This window comes from Pelobates fuscus, chromosome 3 (genome assembly GCF_036172605.1).
Source record: "Pelobates fuscus isolate aPelFus1 chromosome 3, aPelFus1.pri, whole genome shotgun sequence".
NCBI lineage: Eukaryota > Metazoa > Chordata > Amphibia > Anura > Pelobatidae > Pelobates > Pelobates fuscus.
In genome coordinates, this window is record NC_086319.1 from 390,501,847 (window position 1) to 390,520,506 (window position 18,660).

An 18,660-nucleotide genomic window follows, 5' to 3' on the forward strand; every position below is an offset into this window, starting at 1 on the left:
AGTACTTCTGTATCCCTTTTTCCAACAATGCACCCTTCATCTTTCTCTCCCTCCTACATTGTTACCATGCTCACCCACATCTCTCCCTGACCAATCTAAACAAGGGAGCTATGTAAGAATATGACACGTATAAAATAACTGCAAATGTATCTTCTTTCCCCTCTTTCTTTTTGTCTGTGTCTCTCCCATCGATGTACATTTTTTTTTTTAAAACCACCTCCATCTTCTCTCTCTTACATTCCTCCTTCACTTCTCTGTGCCCACGTGCCAGTCTCTGAGTGGGTACTGTGTGGGAAAAATAGGGGGAGGGTAACTGTTACCCGCCTGGGCTCATTGCCTTCTCTCTTTTCGATGCCTGGCACAAACATGAACACGCTTTCTTTATTATCTGTTGGCAGATTGGGCGGAATGGGGGGGGGGGGGGAGGGTGACATAGATTGGCACCAACTCAGTCAGGTGACAGATCAATGATTTCTCTTTAATGTCTCATATTTTAGATCATTCCTCCTTAATTTACCCTCTGCATCTATTCTGCCTTGCCTACAGAACCTTCTCTGTCTCCATCTCTGTGCCCATCTCTGTCTCTGGCAATTTGAGGCTGAATAAATGAATGTCTGTGGGAGGGATAGAGGGAGAGAGGGATAAGGAGAGAGAGAGAGAGAGATGACAGGAGGGAGAACGGTAGGGGGGGTCTAGATGTTCTTTCCTCCATAAAGGGGGAGGGGAGCAGAAAAAAGGATTTCTGATCGGGGAGGGCAGAGAGGGATGATATAGGGAGACAGATGCAGAGAGCAGAGAAAGAAGCAGAGAGAAAGAAAACGACAGAGAGAGAGAGAAAGGGAGAGAGAGAAGAGGATTGAGCTGGGAGCATCCATCCGGTAACTTGTCTCATGCTGTTTTATTACCATCTCATGTTTCTATATGTCTTGAATAGACTCCATTTATATTCCACAGAGGGACAATACTATGCATTAATTAGGGATGTGATGACAGGTATGTGACCTGATAACAAAGTACCAGTTAGAGGCAAGATGTAGGGATCCTGGTATCTGTGTGTTGCAATTTGAAGAGAGGTATGTGTCCTGATATCTGTCGATTAGGAGAGGAGACGTATGTGTCCTGATATCTGTGTATTAGAATAAGGTGAGATGTATGTGATCTGATATCTGTGTATTAGAATATGGTGAGAGGTATGTGTCCTGATATCTGTGTATTAGAATAAGGTGAGAGGTATGTGTCCTGATATCTGTGTATTAGAATAAGGTGAGAGGTATGTGTCCTGATATCTGTGTATTAGAATACGGTGAGAGGTATGTGTCCTGATATCTGTGTATTAGAATAAGGTGAGAGGTATGTGTCCTGATATGTGTGTATTAGAATAGGAGAGGTATGTGTCCAGATGTCTGCTATTGCAATAAGGGTACTGATATCTGTGTATTAAATAGAGGACGAGAGGTAAGTGTTCTGACAAATGTTTATTAGAAGGGGGGAGACGTAAGTGAATTAAATGAAGGGGAGATGTAAGTGTCCTTATATCTGTGTATTATGGGGTAAGTGTCCTAAAATATATGTTTTAGAATAACGTGAGAGGTATGTGCCCTGATATCTGTGTATTAGAATAAGGTGAGAGGTATGTGTCCTGATATCTGTGTATTAGAATACGGTGAGAGGTATGTGCCCTGATATCTGTGTATTAGAATAAGGTGAGAGGTATGTGTCCTGATATCTGTGTATTAGAATAAGGTGAGAGGTATGTGTCCTGATATCTGTGTATTAGAATAAGGTGAGAGGTATGTGCCCTGATATCTGTGTATTAGAATAAGGTGAGAGGTATGTGTCCTGATATCTGTGTATTAGAATAAGGTGAGAGGTATGTGCCCTGATATCTGTGTATTAGAATAAGGTGAGAGGTATGTGCCCTGATATCTGTGTATTAGAATAAGGTGAGAGGTATGTGTCCTGATATCTGTGTATTAGAATAAGGTGAGAGGTATGTGTCCTGCTATCTGTGTATTAGAATAAGATAAGAGGTATGTGTCCTGATATCTGTGTATTAGAATAAGGTGAGAGGTATGTGCCCTGATATCTGTGTATTAGAATAACGTGAGAGGTATGTGTCCTGATATCTGTGTATTAGAATAAGGTGAGAGGTATGTGTCCTGATATCTGTGTATTAGAATAAGGTGAGAGGTATGTGTCCTGATATCTGTGTATTAGAATAAGGTGAGAGGTATGTGTCCTGATATCTGTGTATTAGAATAGGAGAGGTATGTGTCCTGATATCTGTGTATTAGAATAAGGTGAGAGGTATGTGTCCTGATATCTGTGTATTAGAATAAGGTGAGAGGTATGTGTCCTGATATCTGTGTATTAGAATACGGTGAGAGGTATGTGCCCTGATATCTGTGTATTAGAATAAGGTGAGAGGTATGTGCCCTGATATCTGTGTATTAGAATAGGAGAGGTATGTGTCCTGATATCTGTGTATTAGAATAAGGTGAGAGGTATGTGTCCTGATATCTGTGTATTAGAATAAGGTGAGAGGTATGTGTCCTGATATCTGTGTATTAGAATACGGTGAGAGGTATGTGCCCTGATATCTGTGTATTAGAATAAGGTGAGAGGTATGTGCCCTGATATCTGTGTATTAGAATAGGAGAGGTATGTGTCCTGATATCTGTGTATTAGAATACGGTGAGAGGTATGTGCCCTGATATCTGTGTATTAGAATAAGGTGAGAGGTATGTGCCCTGATATGTGTGTATTAGAATAGGAGAGGTATGTGTCCAGATGTCTGCTATTGCAATAAGGGTACTGATATCTGTGTATTAAATAGAGGACGAGAGGTAAGTGTTCTGACAAATGTTTATTAGAAGGGGGGAGACGTAAGTGAATTAAATGAAGGGGAGATGTAAGTGTCCTTATATCTGTGTATTATGGGGTAAGTGTCCTAAAATATATGTTTTAGAATAACGTGAGAGGTATGTGCCCTGATATCTGTGTATTAGAATAAGGTGAGAGGTATGTGTCCTGATATCTGTGTATTAGAATACGGTGAGAGGTATGTGCCCTGATATCTGTGTATTAGAATAAGGTGAGAGGTATGTGTCCTGATATCTGTGTATTAGAATAAGGTGAGAGGTATGTGTCCTGATATCTGTGTATTAGAATAAGGTGAGAGGTATGTGCCCTGATATCTGTGTATTAGAATAAGGTGAGAGGTATGTGTCCTGATATCTGTGTATTAGAATAAGGTGAGAGGTATGTGCCCTGATATCTGTGTATTAGAATAAGGTGAGAGGTATGTGCCCTGATATCTGTGTATTAGAATAAGGTGAGAGGTATGTGTCCTGATATCTGTGTATTAGAATAAGGTGAGAGGTATGTGTCCTGCTATCTGTGTATTAGAATAAGATAAGAGGTATGTGTCCTGATATCTGTGTATTAGAATAAGGTGAGAGGTATGTGCCCTGATATCTGTGTATTAGAATAACGTGAGAGGTATGTGTCCTGATATCTGTGTATTAGAATAAGGTGAGAGGTATGTGTCCTGATATCTGTGTATTAGAATAAGGTGAGAGGTATGTGTCCTGATATCTGTGTATTAGAATAAGGTGAGAGGTATGTGTCCTGATATCTGTGTATTAGAATAGGAGAGGTATGTGTCCTGATATCTGTGTATTAGAATAAGGTGAGAGGTATGTGTCCTGATATCTGTGTATTAGAATAAGGTGAGAGGTATGTGTCCTGATATCTGTGTATTAGAATACGGTGAGAGGTATGTGCCCTGATATCTGTGTATTAGAATAAGGTGAGAGGTATGTGCCCTGATATCTGTGTATTAGAATAGGAGAGGTATGTGTCCTGATATCTGTGTATTAGAATAAGGTGATAGGTATGTGTCCTGATATCTGTGTATTAGAATAAGGTGAGAGGTATGTGCCCTGATATCTGTGTATTAGAATAAGGTGAGAGGTATGTGCCCTGATATCTGTATATTAGAATAAGGTGAGAGGTATGTGTCCTGATATCTGTGTATTAGAATAAGGTGAGAGGTATGTGTCCTGATATCTGTGTATTAGAATAAGGTGAGAGGTATGTGTCCTGATATCTGTGTATTAGAATAAGGTGATAGGTATGTGCCCTGATATCTGTGTATTAGAATAAGGTGAGAGGTATGTGTCCTGATATCTGTGTATTAGAATAAGGTGAGAGGTATGTGTCCTGATATCTGTGTATTAGAATAAGGTGAGAGGTATGTGCCCTGATATCTGTGTATTAGAATAAGGTGAGAGGTATGTGTCCTGATATCTGTGTATTAGAATAAGGTGAGAGGTATGTGCCCTGATATCTGTGTATTAGAATAAGGTGAGAGGTATGTGCCCTGATATCTGTGTATTAGAATAAGGTGAGAGGTATGTGCCCTGATATCTGTGTATTAGAATAAGGTGAGAGGTATGTGTCCTGATATCTGTGTATTAGAATAAGGTGAGAGGTATGTGTCCTGATATCTGTGTATTAGAATAAGGTGAGAGGTATGTGATCTGATATCTGTGTATTAGAATACGGTGAGAGGTATGTGTCCTGATATCTGTGTATTAGAATAAGGTGAGAGGTATGTGTCCTGATATCTGTGTATTAGAATAAGGTGAGAGGTATGTGTCCTGATATCTGTGTATTAGAATAAGGTGAGAGGTATGTGATCTGATATCTGTGTATTAGAATAACTTGAGAGGTATGTGCCCTGATATCTGTGTATTAGAATACGGTGAGAGGTATGTGCCCTGATATCTGTGTATTAGAATGCGGTGAGAGGTATGTGTCCTGATATCTGTGTATTAGCATAAGGTGAGAGGTATGTGCCCTGATATCTGTGTATTAGAATAAGGTGAGAGGTATGTGCCCTGATATCTGTGTATTAGAATAAGGTGAGAGGTATGTGCCCTGATATCTGTGTATTAGAATAAGGTGAGAGGTATGTGTCCTGATATCTGTGTATTAGAATAAGGTGAGAGGTATGTGTCCTGATATCTGTGTATTAGAATAACTTGAGAGGTATGTGCCCTGATATCTGTGTATTAGAATAAGGTGAGAGGTATGTGATCTGATATCTGTGTATTAGAATAAGGTGAGAGGTATGTGCCCTGATATCTGTGTATTAGAATAACGTGAGAGGTATGTGCCCTGATATCTGTGTATTAGAATAAGGTGAGAGGTATGTGTCCTGATATCTGTGTATTAGAATAAGGTGAGAGGTATGTGTCCTGATATCTGTGTATTAGAATAACGTGAGAGGTATGTGCCCTGATATCTGTGTATTAGAATAAGGTGAGAGGTATGTGTCCTGATATCTGTGTATTAGAATAAGGTGAGAGGTATGTGTCCTGATATCTGTGTATTAGAATAAGGTGAGAGGTATGTGATCTGATATCTGTGAATTAGGAGAAAGTGATAGGTAGGTGTCCATATGCATGTCTGTGTATCGGGTGCTCCTGGGAGCCAGTGGGAGATATATGCCTTTGCCTTAATGTCTGAATTAGGAAGACATGAAGGTGTGTGTCCCCTTATATATGTGTGTTAGGAGATTGCGGGATGTATATGTATATTGTATAAGGACGAGGTAAAAAGTATTCTGATGTCCGTGCATTAGGAATATGGAAGTCGTACCTGTCATGATGACTGTGAATTATGGGAATGTAAGAGCTTTATGTCCTTATATCTGTGTAGTAGAAAGATGGGAGAGGTAAGTGTCCTGAAATCTGTGTATTAGAAATAGGGGAGAGAGGTAAGTGTCCTGAAATCTGTGTATTAGAAATAGGGGAGAGAGGTAAGGGTCCTGAAATCTGTGTATTAGAAAGAGGGGAGAGGTATGTGTCCTGAAATCTGTGTATTAGAAAGAGGGGAGAGGTAAGGGTCCTGAAATCTGTGTATTAGAAAGAGGGGAGAGGTAAGTGTCCTGATATCTGTGTATTAGAAATAGGGGAGAGGTAAGTATCCTGATATCTGTGTATTAGAAAAAGGGGAGAGGTATGTGTCCTGAAATCTGTGTATTAGAAAGAGGGGAGAGGTATGTTTCCTGAAATCTGTGTATTAGAAAGAGGGGAGAGGTAAGTATCCTGATATCTGTGTATTAGAAAGAGGGGAGAGGTAAGGGTACTGATATCTGTGTATTAAATAGAGGACGAGCGGTAAGTGTTCTGACAAATGTTTATTAGAAGGGGGAGACGTAAGTGAATTAAAAGAAGGGGAGAGGTAAGTGTCCTTATATCTGTGTATTACAAAGATCGGACATGTAACTATCCTGATATAAGGCTGTGTATTAGAAAGGGGTGAAGATATGTGTTAAGCAGCTGTCTGTGTATTAGAGGTAAACGTACGTATCTTACCTAGAGATTTAAGGCAATGGGGGAAATGACTCTGGGTAAAAAACTTAACAGGAACTGTGACATTCAGCTTCACCTGCAAAGTCATTCATAAGTAGAAAATTTTTCACCCATCGTGCCATATGGGAACGGGAGTTATAACCGCATTCAATGCGCTACACTGAAAGAATGCAGATCTCTGCACTAAACTTCATTCGGAGTCTTCCGATTTACCTTTATTTATCCATAAACATATAATCGCACATATAAAGCACTCAAGGTAACAATGGTCAGTGTTTTTTGTAGATCCTTACTTTATTTATATATTTCTTATATTAATACAATTTGAACCTAAATAACGTTTTGCAATCCCTCACATTTATTTCTAAACCTTCTCCAAGGCAGAGAGAGGTAAAACTGGGTTTGCCACACATTTCAGTTTAACTAGAATTGTGATATCTGAGATTGGAATAGTATTTAGGGTTTGGGGTCCTTTAACATCGGGGTTTTACGGTTAGTTACGGGAGGTGTTCGAGCTTAATGTTAAGGATAAGGTTAAGGAGCAGCATTCGGGGATAATATTTACAGTTAGAGTTATATTGAAGACTATAAATTAAGTTTGTGGATGATATTTCGATCAAAGGGTTGAGCTAAACTTTATGTTTAATTACAGTATTTAGATTTTAAAAGATAACGGAAACATTTAGTGTAAAGATAATGGTTTTGGGTACAATTTTAGATTGCACCATAGTATTTCAAGTCAAGGTAACAATAGCATTTGGGTTAGAATTGAATATATAACTATGGGTAGAATGTAGAATTAGAGCTCACATTTAGGGCTACATTTAGATATAGATATTAGGGCTTGGGTTATAGGTGATACGTATGGGTACACTAGGGTACATTCAGGGTTTAGTATTTGGTATTTATGGTTTAGCTAAATATTTATATGTGGGATTAGCGATAAAAGTTAGAGGGCGTATTTAGGGTATGGGCAGTATTTAAGGTTGGGATTAGGGACATAAGTTAGGGTTAGGAATCGTAGATAGGTTTTGTTAAGTTATTCTGCATCTGTAAAGGAAATACAGGGAGAAAATGGAAAAGAGAAGAAACAAAATAGAATGAACAGGAGAACAATATGAAAGGAGAGAGAACTGGGAAAAAAATATTGTGCCGCAATGTTGAAGAGAGCAAGCGGTAAGGAGAGCAATGGGCAGGAAAAGAGAGCACAGCTAAAAATGTGGAGGAATGAAAAAAGAACGTTGAGTTAAATAAAGAGAGACAGAGAGAGCTGTGGAAAAGTTAAGAGAGCATGTAGAAGAAAGAAAGAGAGGTATGGTGAGCAAGTGAAAAGAAGAGGAGAGCAAGGGCACAACTAGAACATGGAAGAAACAGATGGACATTGAAGATAAAAGAGGAGTATTGAGAAGAAGACAAACGAGGAAAGGATGGATACGAGTAAGACAGCGTTGGTGGGAACAGTGGAACAAAGAGCACAATAGGTTAGGAAATCAACAGATCAACATAAAAGAAGGAAATAAAGGATGGGTCTAATATTGGAGAGCAAAGAGAAGAAGTTCAGAGGTCAAAAGAAAAGAGGGAGAGAACATGGAAGAGAAGAAGTAACATAATGGAATGAGGAAGCGGTGAATTGAAAGAGGACGTAGATATTGGAGGGCAGCATGGGAAAGCTATGAGGGAAGCCATCGAGAGCAGAGGAACATCATGAAGTGGTTTTGAAGTAACATGGTGCAATGGATATTTTAAGATCACTCCGAACTATACATTCTCTTGAACAAATGTTGCCTTTTAGGGTATCGTCTTATTTAAAAGGCCAAAAAATAAAATGGACTTCTAGATAACTCAATTTCTGATCCTATCTGCATGGTGACTTAATGTCAGGATCGGGACAGGGATCCAACACGCAGAGTACAAAGTGTAGTAGGTACGTATACCGGACCTTAGAATGGCCGGACTTAACGTAAGGAGTAAGTAGAGAATGGTCAGAGGCAAGCCGAGGTCGAGGGAACGAGAAGACAGGTAAGCGAGAGACAAGCCGGGTCAAAGGATAACAGAGATAAGCAGAGTGATACAAACAAGCCGGGTCAGAACCAAAGAGACAATAGACATACAAGAGCACTGAGTGACTAGACTGGCTAGAACCACAACAGGGCAATGAGCAAATGCGGCAAGCTCTAGTAAATACCCCGGTTCTAGGAGGTAATCACACCCCCGACGAGTCCTGGTTCGTGTTCAGGGTTTGAGTGACAGGTCGAGCCGGCTTGGCGTCATGACGTCGGCTACTGAGCGTCACGTGATAAAAGGGCGTGGATCCCTCGCGGCCGGCGTGTAACCGACCGGAGGAACCGCGAGGAACGGAGGAAACAGCCCTTCTGAACGGGAAAACGTCTAAGTCTCTCCTCTTATCAGAGGTAGAGACTACAGGTACCCTGACACTTAATGGCCTTGGTGTTGCCATCTTAAATCACCATAATGATACCACACAGAGACTTTTCTTGCTGTACTACATCTTGGCCCGAACAGTATTAGAAGAACAAAACTAGATCTAGATGTAACTACTTAGCTGAGTCCAGTTGTTGGTGTGGAAAGTTTGACGACATTGCTAGGAAGTGAGGCAATCAAATACAGAAAGTCTCTTCTGATCCGAACATCTGGGAGAAATTCTGCTTCAACGATATAGAAACAAGGTGGACGAGGAACACCAGAACTTGGTTTTCAAGTCCACCGAGTAAGGAAGGGTTTGACGAATAGCATTACACGAAAACACACATAAAACATTTCTGTAGATTCATCATATTCTATGAGAGTGATTGAACTAAATAGTACACAATTCACGTCTTGTAAATCACTCCACAGTTTTCTTTTTACTATTTAGTAATGCTTCTGTAAAGTCAAGACATGCCTACGTTGTTACATCATACAAAGTTACAATGATCGGTATATAAAGTCAGCGTATGGATGGAGGCGCATGTGGTGGTTTGTGGCAAGTTGAACAAGTAGCAACCACAAAAATGATAAAACATGAAAACAAGTACCTTGAAACCATGGGTGCAATATGTTCTTTATGCCCCTTGTGGGCATGTTGGGAACGGATGGTAAAAATGTACTCTGTAAAAGAAATGCATTAGAATACTTTTTATTTCAGCAATTTCCTTCCTAGGTCTTTTTTCTCAATAACTGCAAATTCCTGTCACTATACTTTACACGCACTTATCATTTCACACCACATCTATTATAACTCACATCTAATTGACCTCTCCAAAGCCCACACTCCCAAAACTATAGTCTTTCATGGAAGCTACTGACAGATCTACGTTCCTCACCCACCACTCCACGCACGTCTGCCATTTCTCATCCTTTCCTTATTGTCCCACATCTCTCAGGATCCAATTCAAAATACTAAGCTACAAAGCTGTCAACAAGTCTGCTTCTCATTATACATTCATTCACTAAGTCAATCCACTGCACCGCCAACTTTCTTTCATTTTCAGTTCACGCTTACATCGTTAATTCTCACCATCAGGATTTCTCAGTGGAAGCATCATCCCTAGGGAACAACTAACCTCATTTTCTCTGACCTCCTCTAGTCTCTAATCCTTTAAGAGATCTCTCATAACTCATCTCTTCTGGCAAGTTTATAATCTCATTAGAACATCCCTTTAGGGACACTCCACTGACCAAATAAAAAAAAAAAAAGGAATTATAACCAAATCACCATTTAGTAGATATGCCCCAATTGAAACAAGCAACATACCTGTATTTAATTATGCATTTTATCATTGGGGTATATCTACACCAGCTTGTAAAAGCTGCAGATCTATTGTCTGCAGCCTTTGCAAGTCCTCCCTTTTTTTCCCCGGCTTAGACTTTGTGTATCTGTCCAATCACAGACTTTGCGATGCAGCTCAATGACAAGTCTTTGCAACACAACACAGGTGCTCTGGGCAATTGCTGCCTCTTGAGTTACAATGACAGGAAGTAACAGGACCTGTTGTCTTATTGACAGCCAGGTGCTGTAACTAGGTTCGTTTATAAAAAATACCAATCTCTAAAATCAACACTCTTCACGTATAAAGCACATCAGCAAGCTAGAGAGCTCAAAGGGTTTGAAGTGTCCCTTTAGAAGCTTTGCCTTTGCTTATTATTGGACGGTAACTCCGTTTTGCACAATGTTTAGGCTTTATTGAAATAGTACTTTGTAATAAATTCCACTTCCCAATTTTTCTATGAACATCTTATTCAACGAGATAGAGGCTTTGTACCTAGTGATATTATTCCACTTTTTCAAATGTTCTTCCCTCGTAGTGAGAATTAGAGTAACCACGAAATAGACCGAGCTACTGCCTAGAGACTGTAGAAGTATTTGTCATCATCTCGTTGGACCTCCTGGACTACAGCCATCCATGTAGGGTTTACCCAATCCAAGGACATCATGATGTATTTTTTGGGGCGTGGGTTGGTAATTATGGAAAAAAGGAGATTCTATCGTCACATTTCTGATAAGGTGGCACCACGTAAGCCACAATTAATGAATTATATGTGGGACACTATATAAGTAACCATCCACACTAGCATTACAATACAAGGAATAAATGGGCTTAAAATACTGAGGCTTGATTTAAAATAATGAAAAAAATAACAAAAAAATTGTAATAATTACTTATCATTTATATTTATTTCTTCTACCATTGCACCCAAACATTTCTGAATTCACTGTGGTTTGCAACTTTGTTACGTCTGTAGATTTAATTCCGTAAACCACATGGCCTGCGTGGAACACGCTGTATACATCTTAGTATGTATAAACTTATTTTAAGCATTCATTTTACACTGAGTGGGAGAAGGTGTCACAAGGCTACCTAAAGGCAGCTCTTAGGATCAAATAGGAATACAGGGAACTGAAGAGTCTATCTAATAGGGTAGGGAACTGTAACTTTCCAGGGTTTCTAATATTATCTTAAACTAATTTTTGTTTATGTTTGCGAGGTTTCAAAAATAGTTTCGTGTTTTATTCCACGGTTCAACTGTTTAATATCAAGAAAAGTGACAGCTCACCTCCAAAGTGACATAAATAATGGGTACTTTAAGGGAACTGCCGCCAAGTAAAGTTAAAGGGTCTCTCTGCTCTCAAAACAATTTCATTTCAATTACTGGGAGCTGTCTTCCTTTAATGTGTTACACTGTTATTGATTGGTTAACACCTAGGTTGCTCCCCGTACTGTTTTCTAGCTTCTCAGCCAGGCCACCAAACTGAGCAAAGACGGGATTCATTCATTGCTGGTGATTGGTTGAGAGTATCAGCTGATGTCCTATCACTGGCCACTAATCGCAAACAACAGTTAATCTATTATTAAAATAAAATAATTCTTTAATGAAAATTATTTTTATTTACAAGGCACAAGCATTTTCTGCAACATAGAAACATAGAAACATAGAATGTGACGGCAGATAAGAACCATTCAGCCCATCTAGTCTGCCCAATATTTTAAAATACTTTCATTAGTCCCTGGCCTTATCTTATAGTTAGGATAGCCTTATGCCTATCCCACGCATGCTTAAACTCCTTTACTGTGTTAACCTCTACCACTTCAGCTGGAAGGCTATTCCATGCATCCACTACCCTCTCAGTAAAGTAATACTTCCTGATATTATTTGTAAACATTTGCCCCCCTAATTTAAGACTATGTCCTCTTGTTGTGGTAGCTTTTCTTCTTTTAAATATAGTCTCCTCCTTTACTGTGTTGATTCCCTTTATGTATTTAAATGTTTCTATCATATCCCCCCTGTCTCGTCTTTCCTCCAAGCTATACATGTTAAGATCCTTTAACCTTTCCTGGTAAGTTTTATCCTGCAATCCATGAACCAGTTTAGTAGCCCTTCTTTGAACTCTCTCTAAGGTATCAATATCCTTCTGAAGATAGGGTCTCCAGTACTGTGTACAGTACTCCAAGTGAGGTCTCACCAGTGTTCTGTACAATGGCATGAGCACTTCCCTCTTTCTACTGCTAATACCTCTCCCTATACAAACAAGCAACACTGTACTAAGGGGAACTAATTATACATGCAATTGCAACGGGACAATCTGATAAATAATAAAGAGGCACAGTGAGGGCCCACTGTGTATGGATTCATCTGGAGTAATATTTATCTATACTGTGACACCTTGGACCCTTTTTGGTGTCCCTCATTCTCATAGTTGCCAACTGTCCTGAGTTTGCCAGGACTGTCACATGTTCTGGGCTCCTATCCCAGCAATAAAGAGTCCCGGGATCTGTTCAACATTCCAATGGCGGAACTACCACCGATTCAGCCATTGTAGCCTCCCCAAGGTCCACAAAAACATGTCTAGAAATATGTGTGTATAATTGGGTGTTATTATGTCACTGTATGTACGTTAATTGGCCCCTTTGTGGTGTATTTGTTTTGTGACATCCAGATTTGAATGATATCCAGCACAACTCACTTTGAATAGTTATGATTAGTCGCACGCAAGAACCTATTCTGCAATGCAAATCGCATTGATTTTTTTTTTTTCTCTCACTACATACATAGACAAATAGAGGTTTCGAGTAGCTGAGTCAAATTCTATTCTCTTATGGGAAAGAAAGCACTATAGGTGTTTTTAGCCTCGCAACGAAAACATTGCCCCATCTACAAATCAGTGGTTTCACCTTGCAGGGTTAAAATGATAGACCCACTGTAGTCAGGAGATTATATTTGTGTCTATACGAAGTCGTACAGAAATAAAACAAAAAAAGGGATTAAAGTTATGAAATAACAAGGTAGGAAGATTATCAGCCATTTTAGAGGGCATAATGTAAAGGATAATCCAATCATCTAGTATGGTGTAAAAGGGGTTACAGTACCATAACATATAGAGGGGTTAGTAGTTCATCATCACCCCTAGTCAGAGCTCTGTGCCTCTGCTGCTCAATGATAAGTAACGTGATGGTTATAAAATGAGAAAAGGAATAGAATTTCAGTTTAATTTGCAACATTGCATTATTAATACAGATTCCTAACGTAAGTAGGTTGGTGTAAGATTATGCAATCCCAAATAATGTTTCAATAATTAAAAGTCTTAATTGGTTGAGATGTATTCAGTGCAGTCAGTTTCAGAGAATCTACATAAATTAAATATTCGCGGAAGTAGCAAAACCAAGTCGCTTAATTAGAATGTGTGCATAAATACATGTTGTCAAATTCTTGGCACATAAACAGATCATTGATAATGACAAATCACCCACTCATTGGATCCCTGTGAATATACAAAATGTGGGCTTCCACAGAGCCTAGGAAACGTGAACCCACACAAAAAACAACAACACACAATTGTCAGGGGCCACACGGGCTGTGAGAACCTTCGTCTCTGCATTTGTACAGACGCCTAACGATCTCAGTTTTACTTCTGAAACACATAGTTCATCGAGTAAAATGAACATAGTGACTCATCAACAACAATCTTAGAGAACGGGTATGCCAAGACCCCGAGTCCAACGCACATTGATTGTCACTAGTTGAATCTGCCATGATCAGCAGGCCAATATGCACATTACACATATATGTATTTTAAAAGGCACTTAAAGGTTAAAAAAAAATGTTTAGTAAATATATCCTCAGTGGAAACATGCAAGTTTTTAATTCTGCATTTTTTTTTTCATTGGGTGCATATATATTTATAAAAAAAAAAAAAAACAGCTTGCAAGAGCAGCCCTTGCAAACCCTCCCATTCTGACTCCGCCCAGACTTTCTGTGGCTGTCCAATCACTGACTTCCCAATGCAGCTCAATGAGAAGTATTTGTAAGGCAGGTGTGCTCTGGGCAATCGCGTTAAGCATCTGGAGTATCCCTTTAAAAAGCTTTGCATTCGATTATTACTGAAAGGTTGTTCGGTCTTGGCGAATTTTTAGACTTTATAGAAATATTACTTTATTATAATTTCCAGTATAATTCTAACAATATAAGCAACCCCTGTTTAGTTTCATCGAACATTTTAGAGAGAACCAGCTGATCATGCCTGTAATCCGATTGTTTTTAAAAGTTCATCGTGCAGAATAAAATAGAGATAATAGAAAGCAACAATTTTATTGATTATATTGTTTTTATTTAAATTTTTATCTTTCTGAAAGTTTTTCATTGATCAGAACCGCAAACTGGCGGTGAGATCCTAGCGATATTATTAGATCGCAGTTAAGTTATAAATATATTTTTAGGATTCCACAGAGATGGTGTTCTAAGGAAGATTGTATATTTCAGTAATTAAAAATCATCATTTACACAGATGGCTAAAGTCCAGAGATGTAATGAAATCCCATTCAAATGATGTATTGTTATAATTTGTAAAATGCAAATCAGGTCATGAAACCATACATTTAAATCAGTTTTAAAATGCAGCAATAAAGACATATGAAAATGCAATTCAAATACAGAGGTGAAAACGCACAGAGTTTGAGCATTACAAATCTATCACTCAATGTATTAAGTTTGTTTTCAATTCAATCCCTTTACAATATTTTAAAAATATATATATAATTATTAAATAAGTATTTATTGTATATTTTATAAAATATTTAATTTATTGAAAGCTTGCTGAAGTACTTTAAGGGTCAACAGAGTGTCCAGGATTTTCGAAGTGCCTATTTCAAGTGAAATCAACATTTTATGACGCTCATACGTTGCCATCTCCCAGTTCTCAATTAGGCAACCAATAGGGTGCTCATCTTAATTGCATTGCGCTCATTGAGAGACAGCACATGTGCAATGATCTCCTGGAGGCGGGGCTAAACTACAATGTGGGGCCCTCTTACTGCTGCATTAAAAGTATGTTAAAGGCTCACTTTAGACCCTTAGACGACTTTCACTCACTGGAATTCTATCTGTGTGAAGAGTGTGTCCTCTCTTTTCATTTTACAAAAAGTGGCGATTTATAGAAATTATAAATTAGCCTTGTTGCAGACAACTGTTCCTGTTACTTCCTGGTTTGGTTAGCTCAGTGGAGCTAAACACAGGAGGCAACAATTGCCCAGAGCACCTACCTTGCAAAGACTTCTCATTGAGCTGCATTGGGAAGTCTGTGATTGGACAGCCACAGAAAGTCTGGGCCGGGTTGTAAGGGGAGGGTTTGCAAAGACAGCAGATAAGAGAACTGCCACTTTTGCAAGCTGCTTTTCGATATACCCCTAATGGAAACTGAAAACTAGGGGGACCAGTAAGTATCTCTAAGCAATACACCTAAAATATACATATGTCTTCATGAAATCCTTAAAGATTGTAAGTTAGTTTGAGCAGGGCCTTCTTCAAGCTCTCTCTGTATTATAAATATAAAGCACTGCGGAATATGTTGGCCCTCTATAAATGCTAATAATAATAATACTTCTTTGGCCTCTGGTGGCTTCATGTGCGGAATCTTCCATAGATAGTCTTGTTCTTGTCCGGTAAGATGCCATGGGCATCTATCATATCATGAGACGATGCTTGTTCCTATCAGCTATTGCAACTAATAACTGATGGAAAATGGGGACAGAAAAACTATATCATTTCAAATAAATTACAAAAAAGAGATTTGCATAAAGATTATATCTTCATTAACAGCCCAAAAGTAACAGAGCAGCTCTAATGCCGAAAATACAGCTAACCTTTAGTTGGAATACTATGTATCGCGTATAATAAATCATATTAGATGTTTTGGCAGTTGTTATGGGTAAAGAGAAGCAATAAAAATGTACATAGTAACTTGGAATCAGTTAGACGTATCACAGAATTAAAAAGGCTATACAAACACTGGCTGCCAAAGGGAGAGTCTTACGAGAGAGGCTCTTGTGAAACATGAAATAAGACTCACTCCGAATACGTATTATTTATTACCAAATTGTATTTTACATGCCCTGTGTTTGCCACCTACCATGATTAGGCGTAACGTAGAACTACCTAGTTAGATAGAATTATTATAAACTGATATCATCTGATTTCACAAATCCTCCATACACCATGATTCATTATCAGTTGTTTCCAGAGACTACTTGGTCACCATGCTATCAAGAACATGCAGAACCTCAAACAACAGTAAAACAGTAAAAAAACGAACCGAACAGAAAGGAGAGCAGCATATTTCCATTCCTCAATGGGACATCGTAGTTTTAGAAACGGCAATGTTTACATTGGCTACCTTCCTGACAGCCACTGGAGGCCCTTCCACTGCACTAACCGAGTAAAACTCAGTGACGTGACACGGAAACCCCAACGATTTCCTATGCGAAAGCTTGGTTGCGCGTGCCAAACTTGCATGTGCATCAGTTTCCCAATGCCTCCTTGATGGCATTGCGGGAAGCGAAAAAAGTGAGTAAAACTGATTTTATGCATATTTATGGCACTTATCCCTAGTTCTAGAACTGTCCCAAGTTCTATATAGAACTAGTGACAGGACAGGGGCACTATAGTGAGGTGAAAAATAAAGTAACTAGTCCTTTATGTAAAAAAAAAAAAAAAAAAAAACTAAATAAAAACTAAGAATTTGGGTGGCCTTACCATCCACCACCAGACATTGTACAAAGAGGGAAGGTTCAAAGTGTACCAACCATTATTTCTCTAAAAATGTAATTGTTCTGTGATTCGCTCATGCAATACACGTGTTACTAAGAGTTTGTGAGTTTTATTACTGTGGATCTTTGAAATACATTCGTACACTGCACATTACTGAGAGCTGTATTGATGTAGGCATTTCGGATCTGTACTGCCCGTATGGGTGGGACCAGTCTGATATGTTTCAAATACGTTCTCTCTGTAATGGCACAAGATGAGCAAAAACCAGCTAGAGATCTGAGCGGAGACCCACTGAAGGTCAGGCTATTTCAGCTGCTGCCCGTTCTCAGTATACTCTTGCGACGCTTTTTTTTAGGGCTCTGTGATACATTCATACAGCGTCAATAAGTTATATATATCGAATGGGCAAAACTGAGAGGGACACAATAAAAGAGACACATTTGTTATTGGGGTATAGAGGTGTCAATGGGACACATAATAATTAGTAGCCAGAGAGAGTGCAGGAGATACCCTGGGAGAAGGGATGCAAAGAGAGAGAGTTAAACTTGTGGTGAAAGGAGATTTGACAGTTTTATAGCGAACTCTATTGAAGAACAGAGAGCTGAGTAACTCGCTTTGTCAGGAATGTCAGAATCGGAAAGATTAACAAAATTGGTATCCTGAAAATAGCCCAAGCTAAAATCATTCATAAGGGAAGGGATGAAAGCCGGGGCAGAGGGAGAGAATTGCCTACCAAAACAGGCCTGGCAGAACAAGCAGGGGGAAACAGCCTCTGCATACTGCCACCAGCGCCCCCAGAGGGATTGCCACCAGCAACAAAGCACGACCTGCAAATTCTATTACACGGTTTTCACAAAATTCTATCAAAAGAACTAGCAGGACTTAAGGCAGACCTACAAAGCACAAAGGACAGAGTACAGGCCACGGAGACTGACATAGCCGAAGTCTCAACTAACCTAACCAATGTACAAGACATAGTACATAAGCTCCAGAAATCTCACCACAACATGGCACTACACCTGAATGTCCTTGAGAACAGTCACAGACGCAACAACATCAAAGTTAGAGGCATCCCTACCACTTTTGCTGCTGAAGAGCTGCCGCACTACACAAGAAGATTGCTGGCATCTATTTTACCCCCAGCAACAGCCCGCAAACTGGTAATCGATGGCATATACAGGGTCGCAGGCCCTCCAAGGGCCTCATCACAACCTGCTAGAGATCTTATACTGCGCTGCACATCTTCCTCTGAAAAGGGACAATTAATGGCGGCACTGCGGGGCAAAACCCCACTAACGTTTGAGAACTTCAGCCTTACCTTTTACCAGGATCTAAGGAGGGCAACCCTCCAATGGCGCCGATCGCTTCACCAAGTGACCCAACAACTACGAGCAGCCAACATAACCTACAGGTGGGGGACACCGGGCACACTCCTATCAATTCCTAATGGGACTACCCACATATTGACCTCGATTGCAGACGCCTCATCCTTCCTTGAATCACTGGGACTTACCACTGCAGACACACTAACACCAGAAGGACGGGAAGAACCTGAAAGCTGAACCCCACTGGCATCCAGCTCCGGCCTGATCCACCGCCTGGCTGCTTGCTATACAAGAAGTGACTGTTTCGTTTTATATTGTTTTCATGTTAGTATGCTAAATGTGTTATTTTAAAGGTACACTTGTCGTACACTGTTGAGTAGGTTAGGTTTCCACCCTGGGCGACAGGGCACTTC

General features: G+C 39.5%; 1 protein-coding gene across 2 annotated transcripts in view; it reads left to right on the top strand.

Annotated features, from left to right (window-relative positions):
- The first annotated feature begins 807 nt into the window (after nt 1–807).
- Nucleotides 808–18,660, top strand: part of NAT16 (N-acetyltransferase 16 (putative)) — a 28,127-nt gene continuing 10,274 nt past the window's right edge. The window contains exon 1 of one of the 2 annotated variants that reach the window (XM_063449672.1): nt 808–878. The gene's annotated coding sequence lies outside the window, so the exon portion shown is untranslated. Of the gene's footprint in view, nt 879–949; nt 994–18,660 lie in introns of those variants that run through there. The other variant, XM_063449671.1, reaches the window with a different exon arrangement.